This window comes from Tubulanus polymorphus, chromosome 5, assembly GCF_964204645.1.
Source record: "Tubulanus polymorphus chromosome 5, tnTubPoly1.2, whole genome shotgun sequence".
Classification (NCBI taxonomy): Eukaryota; Metazoa; Nemertea; class Palaeonemertea; order Tubulaniformes; family Tubulanidae; genus Tubulanus; species Tubulanus polymorphus.
In genome coordinates, this window is record NC_134029.1 from 10,812,354 (window position 1) to 10,825,290 (window position 12,937).

The window sequence follows — 12,937 nt, forward strand, 5'->3', positions numbered from 1 at the left end:
CTTGAAATCTTTGTCGGATACTGGAGATTGAGGGTCTCGGATAAGCTCCTTAATAACACATGGTAGTGGGGCCTTAAGTACGGTAACGTCCATAGTATGTTGCCAGAAGTCAGTCAATCCTTGCTATACATGCTCATGCTTTACGCTGCTATCAAGTTGAGTATTGGTAGGGAGTGGAAACTTTGGGATAGATCTGCACACATCCTTTAGGAAATCCTTCTACACTGCCTGATGCTTCATTTTAAAATTATTGATCGATAAAACTATTAGATTTATATCACGAGTTATGGTGGAAACAGCATGTTTATTTTTATTTATATATAATTAAGTGTACATGTCTTCAAGTACAATTAGAAAAAATATTTTCAATTACAAACATAATATGTGATCGTGTGACTGGTGCAACTTGGTGATGGTGCTTTGTTCGATACTCATTGAAAATTCCAACCTATGACCTCATATTTCGCGAGCATATGAGATCCTTCGATTACCATTTGTCTTAAAATCTTACCGTTCAGAGTATGCATACAGAAGCTAGTTATATCTATTTAACTTTGCCAAACACATAAGTCAGAGTGGAGTCAGTAACTCAAATGTTCGATAAAGATAAATGGCAGACAGATACCGTAGTAACAATGAACTTTCAATTGTTACCGTGTCAACTATCTACTGGTTTGCCCTAACCAACTTTTGATTAACTGACCCCAGATTACAAAGTACATTAATTCTGATTATATATTTTAAACACATTACACAGGTGGTCCAACTTAACCCTTGTGATAATCTATAAAATATTATTAACCATTATCTCTTAACTTCTTCAGAATTACAGAGCAAATAGCAGAATAAACTACTTAAAATTACAGTCATAATTTCCGCAATAATAAATGGGTTCAAGTCTTTGTGTAAGTGTATTTATTCATCCAAAAGAGATACATTCATGAAAGGTATATAGTATGAAAAACAAGGGGTCCAGACACTGCCCAATCAAGAAGATTCCAATTGCAATCTGACAATTTTATATGCAACACCCCAGATGAACATACACTGAACTAATCTTTTGCCACTGTAAACCACCAAACATTTAACACAATATGGTAAAATTGTTTAACCGCAAAACAACTAAACATTAAAGGAATTATGAATGAACAATCTTAAAGTGAGTAAATTAGCTATATGACATAATTACAACATGATCAACAGTCCGAGTGTATCAAAACAAATGACATTCTGCATGATAATGGACAACATTCTAAAGGTTGTGTAAACAGAATAGAAGTTGGACAAAGTAGCCTCTGCTCGATATAATTTCAAAAAGGTCCATAAAACGCGTTTCTTCGGTTTTGCTCCATCACTTCTTCCCTAGAAAAAAATATGATAATTTCAAATATGAGTATGACAAAATAAAGCCCATTCAATTTTAATACGCATTGTACTTTTCCAAAGAAAAACAATTTTCTGATGTAGCAGCACACATCTGGGAGTCGTATTCAAATGTTTCGATATCGGCAATAATTGAAGGAATGAACAACAATATGTTGATTTTAGGGATTATCAGGATGATCACCATGTGAATCATTCAATAGTACGGGTCATTTTCATGTACTCCTCCCAAATGTACAACTCAAATAGACTGAGGTTGTAATTTAAGAAATTAAACTTATATAGGAATACTGTATATATTGAGAATAATTCTATAGTAAGGGTCATTTTATACACTCATTTCAAATGGAATGAATTTGGTTTATGGAAAGTAATACACGTAAAAACTAAACCGTGAAGTAGGGATCAGTTCTATAGTAAGGGTCATTTTTATATGTTTTATATACTACGTGAAGTAGGGGTCAGTTGATTAATAATCATCTCAAAAGGACTGACTTGGTTTTAAATAGTAATATTCATGTAGAAATACTACACTTGGAATTATTTTATAGTAGGGGTCATTTTTATATACAATGTATACTCATACCAACTTTGGTTTTTGAAGAGTAATATTTCTATAGGAATACTTTACTGCCAGTCGTTCTACATTAAGATACATAATTTATATAGAAATATTGTGAATCATTATACGGAAGGGTTTATGTGTAGAAACAAAAGCCAGTGAATATGACCGTTTTATGACCAGGCTCATGATAGCTGGTGAATCGGTGACAATCTTCTGGTCAAAAATGGGAAGTAGTACTAAAATGGTCGATATCCAATTGGTCAAAAAAACCGAGGGCTCAATAAGGATACTGTAATGACTTACCAATTTTTTTACTGACACCTTTTACTTCAAATTTACATCTTGAAAATAAAGACAAATCCTTTGCGCAAACTATTCGTTTCGATCTCCTCCTTGTAGTTCACTCTGAAAATAACCAAATTACTGATTAGGCACAGGCCTAAATGATAAGAATTTACAAAGATAACAAAGAAAATAACAAAATGCATAGACTGGGGCATCAATATCCTAAATATAAAATGGACTGAATTTGCTGCTTGAAGATACCTATTTATACAGAAAAACTATATTTACATTTATTCTATAAAAGGTGTCACCTTTATGTACTCATCACAAACAGACTGACTTAGGTATTTGAAGATACCATGACACGCTTTATTGTGAATTATTCTAGACGGAGGTTGTTTTTCTACAATCATCTCCTTTGAGATGACTGGTTCTCGAAGATTTATGTTTAACACTATTCTCTGAATCATATTATTCTAAGGGTCATTTTTATATAATCATCTCGATTAAACTGACTGTGGTTATTGGAAATAACATATATTGAGAATGACTATTCTGCGAGTCATTCCACACAATGTGTCGTTGCATATTCTTCTCAAATAAAGTGACTCCGGTTATGGTAATTAATATTTGCACACTTGACTGAGATTCAATCTATCGTAGGAGCCATTTTTATACTCATCTGAAATAGACTGACTTTGATTTTGAAGATAAATATTTATACACTATTCTGAAATTAATTCTATGGTAGAACACATCCTTATACTTATCTCAAATAGACTGACTTTGGTTTTTGGTGATTAATATTAGCACACTTTACTGCGATTCAATCTACAGGAGGAGTAGTTTTTATATTCATCTCAAATAGACTGTTTTCTTTAAAGGTTGTAACTTATACACTATAATTGAATTCATTCTATGGAAGGACACATTCTTATACAACTTATCTTCTTATACTTATCTCAAATAGGTCTAGATTGACTTTGGTTTTTGATTATCAATATTTATACACTACAGCTACAGTTTAACTCAAATAGACTGGTTTTTTATGATTAATATTTATACAGAAGGAAAAAAGACTTAATCTATAGTAGGAGTCGTTTTTACACTTATTTCAAATAGACTGACTTTGGTTTTAAAGATAAATATTTATACGCTATACTGAAATTAATTAATTCTGTGGTTGGACACATTCTTATACTAATCTCAAATAGACTGTTTTTTTTTTAAGATTATAACTAATACACTATAATTGAATCCATTCCATGGTAGGACACATTCTTATACTTATATAAAAAAGGCCTAGATTGACTTTGGTTTTTGATGATCCATATTTATACACTATCAAAAGACTAAATCTATAGTAGGAGTTGTTTCTATACATATCTCAACTAGACTGAGTTTGGTATTTTATAGTTAATATTTATACACTATGAAAAAGGTCATTTTATATACTCATCTCAAATGGTCTGAATTTGGTTTTTGGAGAGTAAAACATGACACACTATACTGTGAAGTAGGGGTCAGTTGATTAATAATCATCTCAAAAGGACTGACTTGGTTTTAAATAGTAATATTCATGTAGAAATACTACACTTGGAATTATTTTATAGTAGGGGTCATTTTTATATACAATGTATACTCATACCAACTTTGGTTTTTGAAGAGTAATATTTCTATAGGAATACTTTACTGCCAGTCGTTCTACATTAAGATACATAATTTATATAGAAATATTGTGAATCATTATACGGAAGGGTTTATGTGTAGAAACAAAAGCCAGTGAATATGACCGTTTTATGACCAGGCTCATGATAGCTGGTGAATCGGTGACAATCTTCTGGTCAAAAATGGGAAGTAGTACTAAAATGGTCGATATCCAATTGGTCAAAAAAACCGAGGGCTCAATAAGGATACTGTAATGACTTACCAATTTTTTTACTGACACCTTTTACTTCAAATTTACATCTTGAAAATAAAGACAAATCCTTTGCGCAAACTATTCGTTTCGATCTCCTCCTTGTAGTTCACTCTGAAAATAACCAAATTACTGATTAGGCACAGGCCTAAATGATAAGAATTTACAAAGATAACAAAGAAAATAACAAAATGCATAGACTGGGGCATCAATATCCTAAATATAAAATGGACTGAATTTGCTGCTTGAAGATACCTATTTATACAGAAAAACTATATTTACATTTATTCTATAAAAGGTGTCACCTTTATGTACTCATCACAAACAGACTGACTTAGGTATTTGAAGATACCATGACACGCTTTATTGTGAATTATTCTAGACGGAGGTTGTTTTTCTACAATCATCTCCTTTGAGATGACTGGTTCTCGAAGATTTATGTTTAACACTATTCTCTGAATCATATTATTCTAAGGGTCATTTTTATATAATCATCTCGATTAAACTGACTGTGGTTATTGGAAATAACATATATTGAGAATGACTATTCTGCGAGTCATTCCACACAATGTGTCGTTGCATATTCTTCTCAAATAAAGTGACTCCGGTTATGGTAATTAATATTTGCACACTTGACTGAGATTCAATCTATCGTAGGAGCCATTTTTATACTCATCTGAAATAGACTGACTTTGATTTTGAAGATAAATATTTATACACTATTCTGAAATTAATTCTATGGTAGAACACATCCTTATACTTATCTCAAATAGACTGACTTTGGTTTTTGGTGATTAATATTAGCACACTTTACTGAGATTCAATCTACAGGAGGAGTAGTTTTTATATTCATCTCAAATAGACTGTTTTCTTTAAAGGTTGTAACTTATACACTATAATTGAATTCATTCTATGGAAGGACACATTCTTATACAACTTATCTTCTTATACTTATCTCAAATAGGTCTAGATTGACTTTGGTTTTTGATTATCAATATTTATACACTACAGCTACAGTTTAACTCAAATAGACTGGTTTTTTATGATTAATATTTATACAGAAGGAAAAAAGACTTAATCTATAGTAGGAGTCGTTTTTACACTTATTTCAAATAGACTGACTTTGGTTTTAAAGATAAATATTTATACGCTATACTGAAATTAATTAATTCTATGGTTGGACACATTCTTATACTAATCTCAAATAGACTGTTTTTTTTTAAGATTATAACTAATACACTATAATTGAATCCATTCCATGGTAGGACACATTCTTATACTTATATAAAAAAGGCCTAGATTGACTTTGGTTTTTGATGATCCATATTTATACACTATCAAAAGACTAAATCTATAGTAGGAGTTGTTTCTATACATATCTCAACTAGACTGAGTTTGGTATTTTATAGTTAATATTTATACACTATGAAAAAGGTCATTTTATATACTCATCTCAAATGGTCTGAATTTGGTTTTTGGAGAGTAAAACATGACACACTATACTGTGAAGTAGGGGTCAGTTGATTAATAATCATCTCAAATGGACTGACTTGGTTCTAAATAGTAATATTCATGTAGAAATACTACACTTGGAATTATTTTATAGTAGGGGTCATTTTTATATACAATGTATACTCATACCAACTTTGGTTTTTGAAGAGTAATATTTCTATAGGAATACTTTACTGCCAGTCGTTCTACATTAAGATACATAATTTATATAGAAATATTGTGAATCATTATACGGAAGGGTTTATGTGTAGAAACAAAAGCCAGTGAATATGACCGTTTTATGACCAGGCTCATGATAGCTGGTGAATCGGTGACAATCTTCTGGTCAAAAATGGGAAGTAGTACTAAAATGGTCGATATCCAATTGGTCAAAAAAACCGAGGGCTCAATAAGGATACTGTAATGACTTACCAATTTTTTTACTGACACCTTTTACTTCAAATTTACATCTTGAAAATAAAGACAAATCCTTTGCGCAAACTATTCGTTTCGATCTCCTCCTTGTAGTTCACTCTGAAAATAACCAAATTACTGATTAGGCACAGGCCTAAATGATAAGAATTTACAAAGATAACAAAGAAAATAACAAAATGCATAGACTGGGGCATCAATATCCTAAATATAAAATGGACTGAATTTGCTGCTTGAAGATACCTATTTATACAGAAAAACTATATTTACATTTATTCTATAAAAGGTGTCACCTTTATGTACTCATCACAAACAGACTGACTTAGGTATTTGAAGATACCATGACACGCTTTATTGTGAATTATTCTAGACGGAGGTTGTTTTTCTACAATCATCTCCTTTGAGATGACTGGTTCTCGAAGATTTATGTTTAACACTATTCTCTGAATCATATTATTCTAAGGGTCATTTTTATATAATCATCTCGATTAAACTGACTGTGGTTATTGGAAATAACATATATTGAGAATGACTATTCTGCGAGTCATTCCACACAATGTGTCGTTGCATATTCTTCTCAAATAAAGTGACTCCGGTTATGGTAATTAATATTTGCACACTTGACTGAGATTCAATCTATCGTAGGAGCCATTTTTATACTCATCTGAAATAGACTGACTTTGATTTTGAAGATAAATATTTATACACTATTCTGAAATTAATTCTATGGTAGAACACATCCTTATACTTATCTCAAATAGACTGACTTTGGTTTTTGGTGATAAATATTCGCACACTTTACTGAGATTCAATCTACAGGAGGAGTAGTTTTTATATTCATCTCAAATAGACTGTTTTCTTTAAATGTTGTAACTTATACACTATAATTGAATTCATTCTATGGAAGGACACATTCTTATACAACTTATCTTCTTATACTATCTCAAATAGGTCTAGATTGACTTTGGTTTTTGATGATCAATATTTATACACTACAGCTACAGTTTATCTCAAATAGACTGGTTTTTTGGATTAATATTTATACAGTAATACTGTATAGTATTTTTCATACTGTATGAAAAAGACTTAGGAGTCGTTTTAACACTTATCACAAACAAACTGACTTAGGTATTTGAAGATACCATGGCACGCTTTATTGTGAATTATTCTAGAAGGAGGTTGTTTTTCTGCAATCATCTCCTTTGAGATGACTGGTTCTCGAAGATTTATGTTTAACACTATTCTCTGGATCCTATTATTCTAAGGGTCATTTTTTTATATAATCATCTCAATTGAACTGAGGTTTTTGGTAATCAATATTCACACACTTTACTGAGATTCAATCAATAATTGAATTCATTCTATGCTAGGACACATTCTCATACATATCTCAAATAGGTCTAGATTGACTTCGGTTTTTGATGATTGATACTTATACAGCATGAAAAAGACTTAATCGATAGGAGTCGTTTTTACATTTATCTCAAATAGACTGACTTTGGTTCTAAAGATAAATATTTATACACAATACTGAAATTAATTAATTCTATGATTGGACACATTCTTATACTAATCTCAAATAGACTGTTTCTTTAAAGATTATAACTTATACACTATAATTGAATCCATTCCATGGTAGGACACATTCTTATACTTATCTTATATAGGCCTAAATTGACTTTGGCTTTAGATAATTAATATTTATACACCATAAAAAAGACTTAATCCATAGTAGGAGTCGTTTCTATACTCAACTCAAATAAACTGACTTTTGTTTTTGATGATTAATATTTATACACAATAAAAAGGCTTAATCGATAGTAGTAGTCATTTCTATACTCATCTCAAATAAACTGATTTTTGTTTTTGATAACTTATATTTATACACTTTTAAAAAGACTTATAGAAGTAGTCACTTCTATAATCATCTATAGTAGGAGTCATTTCTATACTCATCTCAAATAAACTGACCGTTGGTTTTTGATAACTGATATTTATACACTATAAAAAAGCTCAATCTATAATAGGAGTCGTTTCTATACTCATCTCGCATAGACTGATTTTCATTTTTGATGACTTAGGCCTAAAGTTATACACTATAAAAAGCTTAATCTATAGTAGGAGTTGTTTCTATACTCATGTCGAATACGCTGATTTGGTTTTTTATGACAAATAGTTATACACTATAATAAGGCTTAATCTATAGTTGGAGTTGTTTCTATACTCATCTGAAATAAACTGACTTTAGTTTTTGATGACTAATAGACACAATAAAGAGGCTTAATCTATAGTAGTAGTTGTTTCTATACTCATCTTAAATAAACTGACTGTTGGTTTTTGATAATCCATATTCAACACTATAATCAAGCTTAATCTATAGTAGGAAATGTTTCCATACTCATCTGAAATAAACTGTCTTTGGTTTTTGATAATTAGTATTCATTAACTATACAAAAGACTTAATCTATGGAAGCAGTCGTTTCTATACTTATCTCAAATAAACTGACTGTTGGTTTTTTGATGTCTAATAGACACATTAAAGAGGCTTAATCTATAGGAGTAGTTGTTTCTATTATCATCTCAAATAAACTGACTGTTGGTTTTCGATAATTAATATTTATATGCTATAAAAAAGCTTAATCTATAGAAAGAAGCGTTCCTATACTCATGTCAAATACACTGATTTGGTTATTGATGACAAATAGTTATACACTATAAAAAGGCTTAATCTATTGAAGAAGTTGTTTCTATACATATCTCAAATAAACTGACTGCTGGTTTTGATAACTAATATTTATTCACTATAAAAATGCTTAATCTATAGTAGGAGTCATTTCTATTCTCATCTCAAATAGACTGATTTTGGTTTTTGATAATTAATACTTATACACTATTAAAAGACTTAATCTATAGTAGGAGTTGTTTCTATACTCATCTCAAATATACTGACTATGGCTTTTATAATTAATACTTATACACTATAAAAAGGCTTAATCTATAGTAGGAGTTGTTTCTATACATATCTCAAATAAACTGACTACTGGTTTTGATAACTAATATTTATACACTTTAAAAAAGCTTAATCTATAGTAAGAGTCGTTTCTATACTCATGTAAAATACACGGATTTGGTTTTTGATGACAAACAGTTATACACTATAAAAAGGCTTAATCTATAGTAGAAGTTGTTTCTATACATATCTCAAATAAACTGACTGCTGGTTTTGATAACTAATATTTATACACTATAAAAAAGCTTAATCTATAGTAGGAGTCGTTTCTATACTCATCTCAAATAGACTGATTTTGGTTTTTGATAATTAATACTTATACACTATTTCTATACATATCTCAAATAAACTGACTACTGGTTTTGATAACTAATATTTATACACTTAAAAAAAGCTTAATCTATAGTAAGAGTCGTTTCTATACTCATCTCAAATTGACTGATTTAGGTTTTTGATAATTAATACTTATACACCATAAAAAGGCTTAATCTATAGAAGAAGTTGTTTCTATACTCATCACAAATACTGACTTTAGTTTTTGATGACTAATAGACACAATGAAAAAGCTTACATCTCAAATAAACTAACTGTTGGTTTTCGAAAAATCAATATTTATACACTATCAAAAATGCTTAATCTATAGAATGAGTCATTCCTATACTCTTGTAAAATACACGGATTTGGTTTTTGATGACAAACAGTTATACACTATAAAAAGGCTTAATCTATAGTAGAAGTTGTTTCTATACATATCTCAAATAAACTGACTGCTGGTTTTGATAACTAATATTTATACACTATAAAAAGGCTTAATCTATAGTAGGAGTTGTTTCTATACTCATCTCAAATAAACTGACTATGGCTTTTTATAATTAATACTTATACACTATAAAAAGGCTTAATCTATAGTAGGAGTTGTTTCTATACATATCTCAAATAAACTGAGTATGGCTTTTATAATTAATACTTATACACTATAAAAAGGCTTAATCTATAGTAGGAGTTGTTTCTTTACATATCTCAAATAAACTGACTGCTGGTTTTGATAACTTATATTTATACACTTTAAAAAAGCTTAATCTATAGTAAGAGTCGTTTCTATACTCATCTCAAATTGACTGATTTAGGTTTTTGATAATTAATACTTATACACCATAAAAAGGCTTAATCTATAGAAGAAGTTGTTTCTATACTCATCACAAATACTGACTTTAGTTTTTGATGACTAATAGACACAATGAAAAAGCTTACATCTCAAATAAACTAACTGTTGGTTTTCGAAAAATCAATATTTATACACTATCAAAAATGCTTAATCTATAGAAAGAGTCATTCCTATACTCTTGTAAAATACACGGATTTGGTTTTTGATGACAAACAGTTATACACTATAAAAAGGCTTAATCTATAGTAGAAGTTGTTTCTATACATATCTCAAATAAACTGACTGCTGGTTTTGATAACTAATATTTATACACTATAAAAAGGCTTAATCTATAGTAGGAGTTGTTTCTATACTCATCTCAAATAAACTGACTATGGCTTTTTATAATTAATACTTATACACTATAAAAAGGCTTAATCTATAGTAGGAGTTGTTTCTATACATATCTCAAATAAACTGACTGCTGGTTTTGATAACTAATATTTATACACTATAAAAAGGCTTAATCTATAGTAGGAGTTGTTTCTATACTCATCTCAAATAAACTGACTATGGCTTTTTATAATTAATACTTATACACTATAAAAAGGCTTAATCTATAGTAGGAGTTGTTTCTATACATATCTCAAATAAACTGAGTATGGCTTTTATAATTAATACTTATACACTATAAAAAGGCTTAATCTATAGTAGGAGTTGTTTCTTTACATATCTCAAATAAACTGACTGCTGGTTTTGATAACTAATATTTATACACTTAAAAAAAGCTTAATCTATAGTAAGAGTCGTTTCTATACTCATCTCAAATTGACTGATTTAGGTTTTTGATAATTAATACTTATACACCATAAAAAGGCTTAATCTATAGAAGAAGTTGTTTCTATACTCATCACAAATACTGACTTTAGTTTTTGATGACTAATAGACACAATGAAAAAGCTTACATCTCAAATAAACTAACTGTTGGTTTTCGAAAAATCAATATTTATACACTATCAAAAATGCTTAATCTATAGAATGAGTCATTCCTATACTCTTGTAAAATACACGGATTTGGTTTTTGATGACAAACAGTTATACACTATAAAAAGGCTTAATCTATAGTAGAAGTTGTTTCTATACATATCTCAAATAAACTGACTGCTGGTTTTGATAACTAATATTTATACACTATAAAAAGGCTTAATCTATAGTAGAAGTTGTTTCTATACATATCTCAAATAAACTGACTGCTGGTTTTGATAACTAATATTTATACACTATAAAAAGGCTTAATCTATAGTAGGAGTTGTTTCTATACTCATCTTAAATAAACTGACTGTTGGTTTTTGATAATTAATATTCATCACTATAATCAAGCTTAATCTATAGAAGAAGTTGTTTCTATACTCATCACAAATAAACTGACTTTAGTTTATGATGACTAATAGACACAATGAAAAAGCTTACATCTCAAATAAACTGACTGCTGGTTTTTCGAAAATTAATATTTATACACTATAAAAAAGCTTAATCTATAGAAAGAGTCATTCCTATACTCATGTAAAATACACGGATTTGGTTTTTGATGACAAACAGTTATACACTATAAAAAGGCTTAATCTATAGTAGAAGTTGTTTCTATACATATATCAAATAAACTGACTGCTGGTTTTGATAACTAATATCTATACAATATAAAAAAGCTTAATCTATAGTGGGAGTCATTTCTATTCTCATCTCAAATAGACTGATTTTGGTTTTTGATAATTAATACTTATACACTATTAAAAGACTTAATCTATAGTAGGAGTTGTTTCTATACTCATCTCAAATAAACTGACTATGGCTGTTTATAATTAATACTTATACACTTTTAAAAGGCTTAATCTATAGTAGGAGTTGTTTCTATACTCATCTCAAATAAACTGACTATGGCTTTTTATAATTAATACTTATACACTATAAAAAGGCTTAATCTATAGTAGGAGTTGTTTCTATACATATCTCAAATAAACTGACTGCTGGTTTTGATAACTAATATTTATACACTATAAAAAGGCTTAATCTATAGTAGGAGTTGTTTCTATACTCATCTCAAATAAACTGACTATGGCTTTTTATAATTAATACTTATACACTATAAAAAGGCTTAATCTATAGTAGGAGTTGTTTCTATACATATCTCAAATAAACTGAGTATGGCTTTTATAATTAATACTTATACACTATAAAAAGGCTTAATCTATAGTAGGAGTTGTTTCTTTACATATCTCAAATAAACTGACTGCTGGTTTTGATAACTTATATTTATACACTTAAAAAAAGCTTAATCTATAGTAAGAGTCGTTTCTATACTCATCTCAAATTGACTGATTTAGGTTTTTGATAATTAATACTTATACACCATAAAAAGGCTTAATCTATAGAAGAAGTTGTTTCTATACTCATCACAAATACTGACTTTAGTTTTTGATGACTAATAGACACAATGAAAAAGCTTACATCTCAAATAAACTAACTGTTGGTTTTCGAAAAATCAATATTTATACACTATCAAAAATGCTTAATCTATAGAATGAGTCATTCCTATACTCTTGTAAAATACACGGATTTGGTTTTTGATGACAAACAGTTATACACTATAAAAAGGCTTAATCTATAGTAGAAGTTGTTTCTATACATATCTCAAATAAACTGACTGCTGGT

General features: G+C 29.2%; 1 long non-coding RNA gene across 1 annotated transcript in view; it reads right to left on the reverse strand.

The window, feature by feature from the left end:
* Positions 1–294: 294 nt before the first annotated feature.
* Positions 295–12,937, reverse strand: part of LOC141905610 (uncharacterized) — a 29,912-nt gene continuing 17,269 nt past the window's right edge. Inside the window, exons 2-5 of the long non-coding RNA XR_012619270.1 lie at positions 6,075–6,176; positions 4,164–4,265; positions 2,252–2,353; positions 295–1,362 (exon numbers count right to left, since the gene is read on the reverse strand). This is a non-coding gene — a long non-coding RNA (uncharacterized LOC141905610). The remainder of the gene's footprint in view (positions 1,363–2,251; positions 2,354–4,163; positions 4,266–6,074; positions 6,177–12,937) is intronic.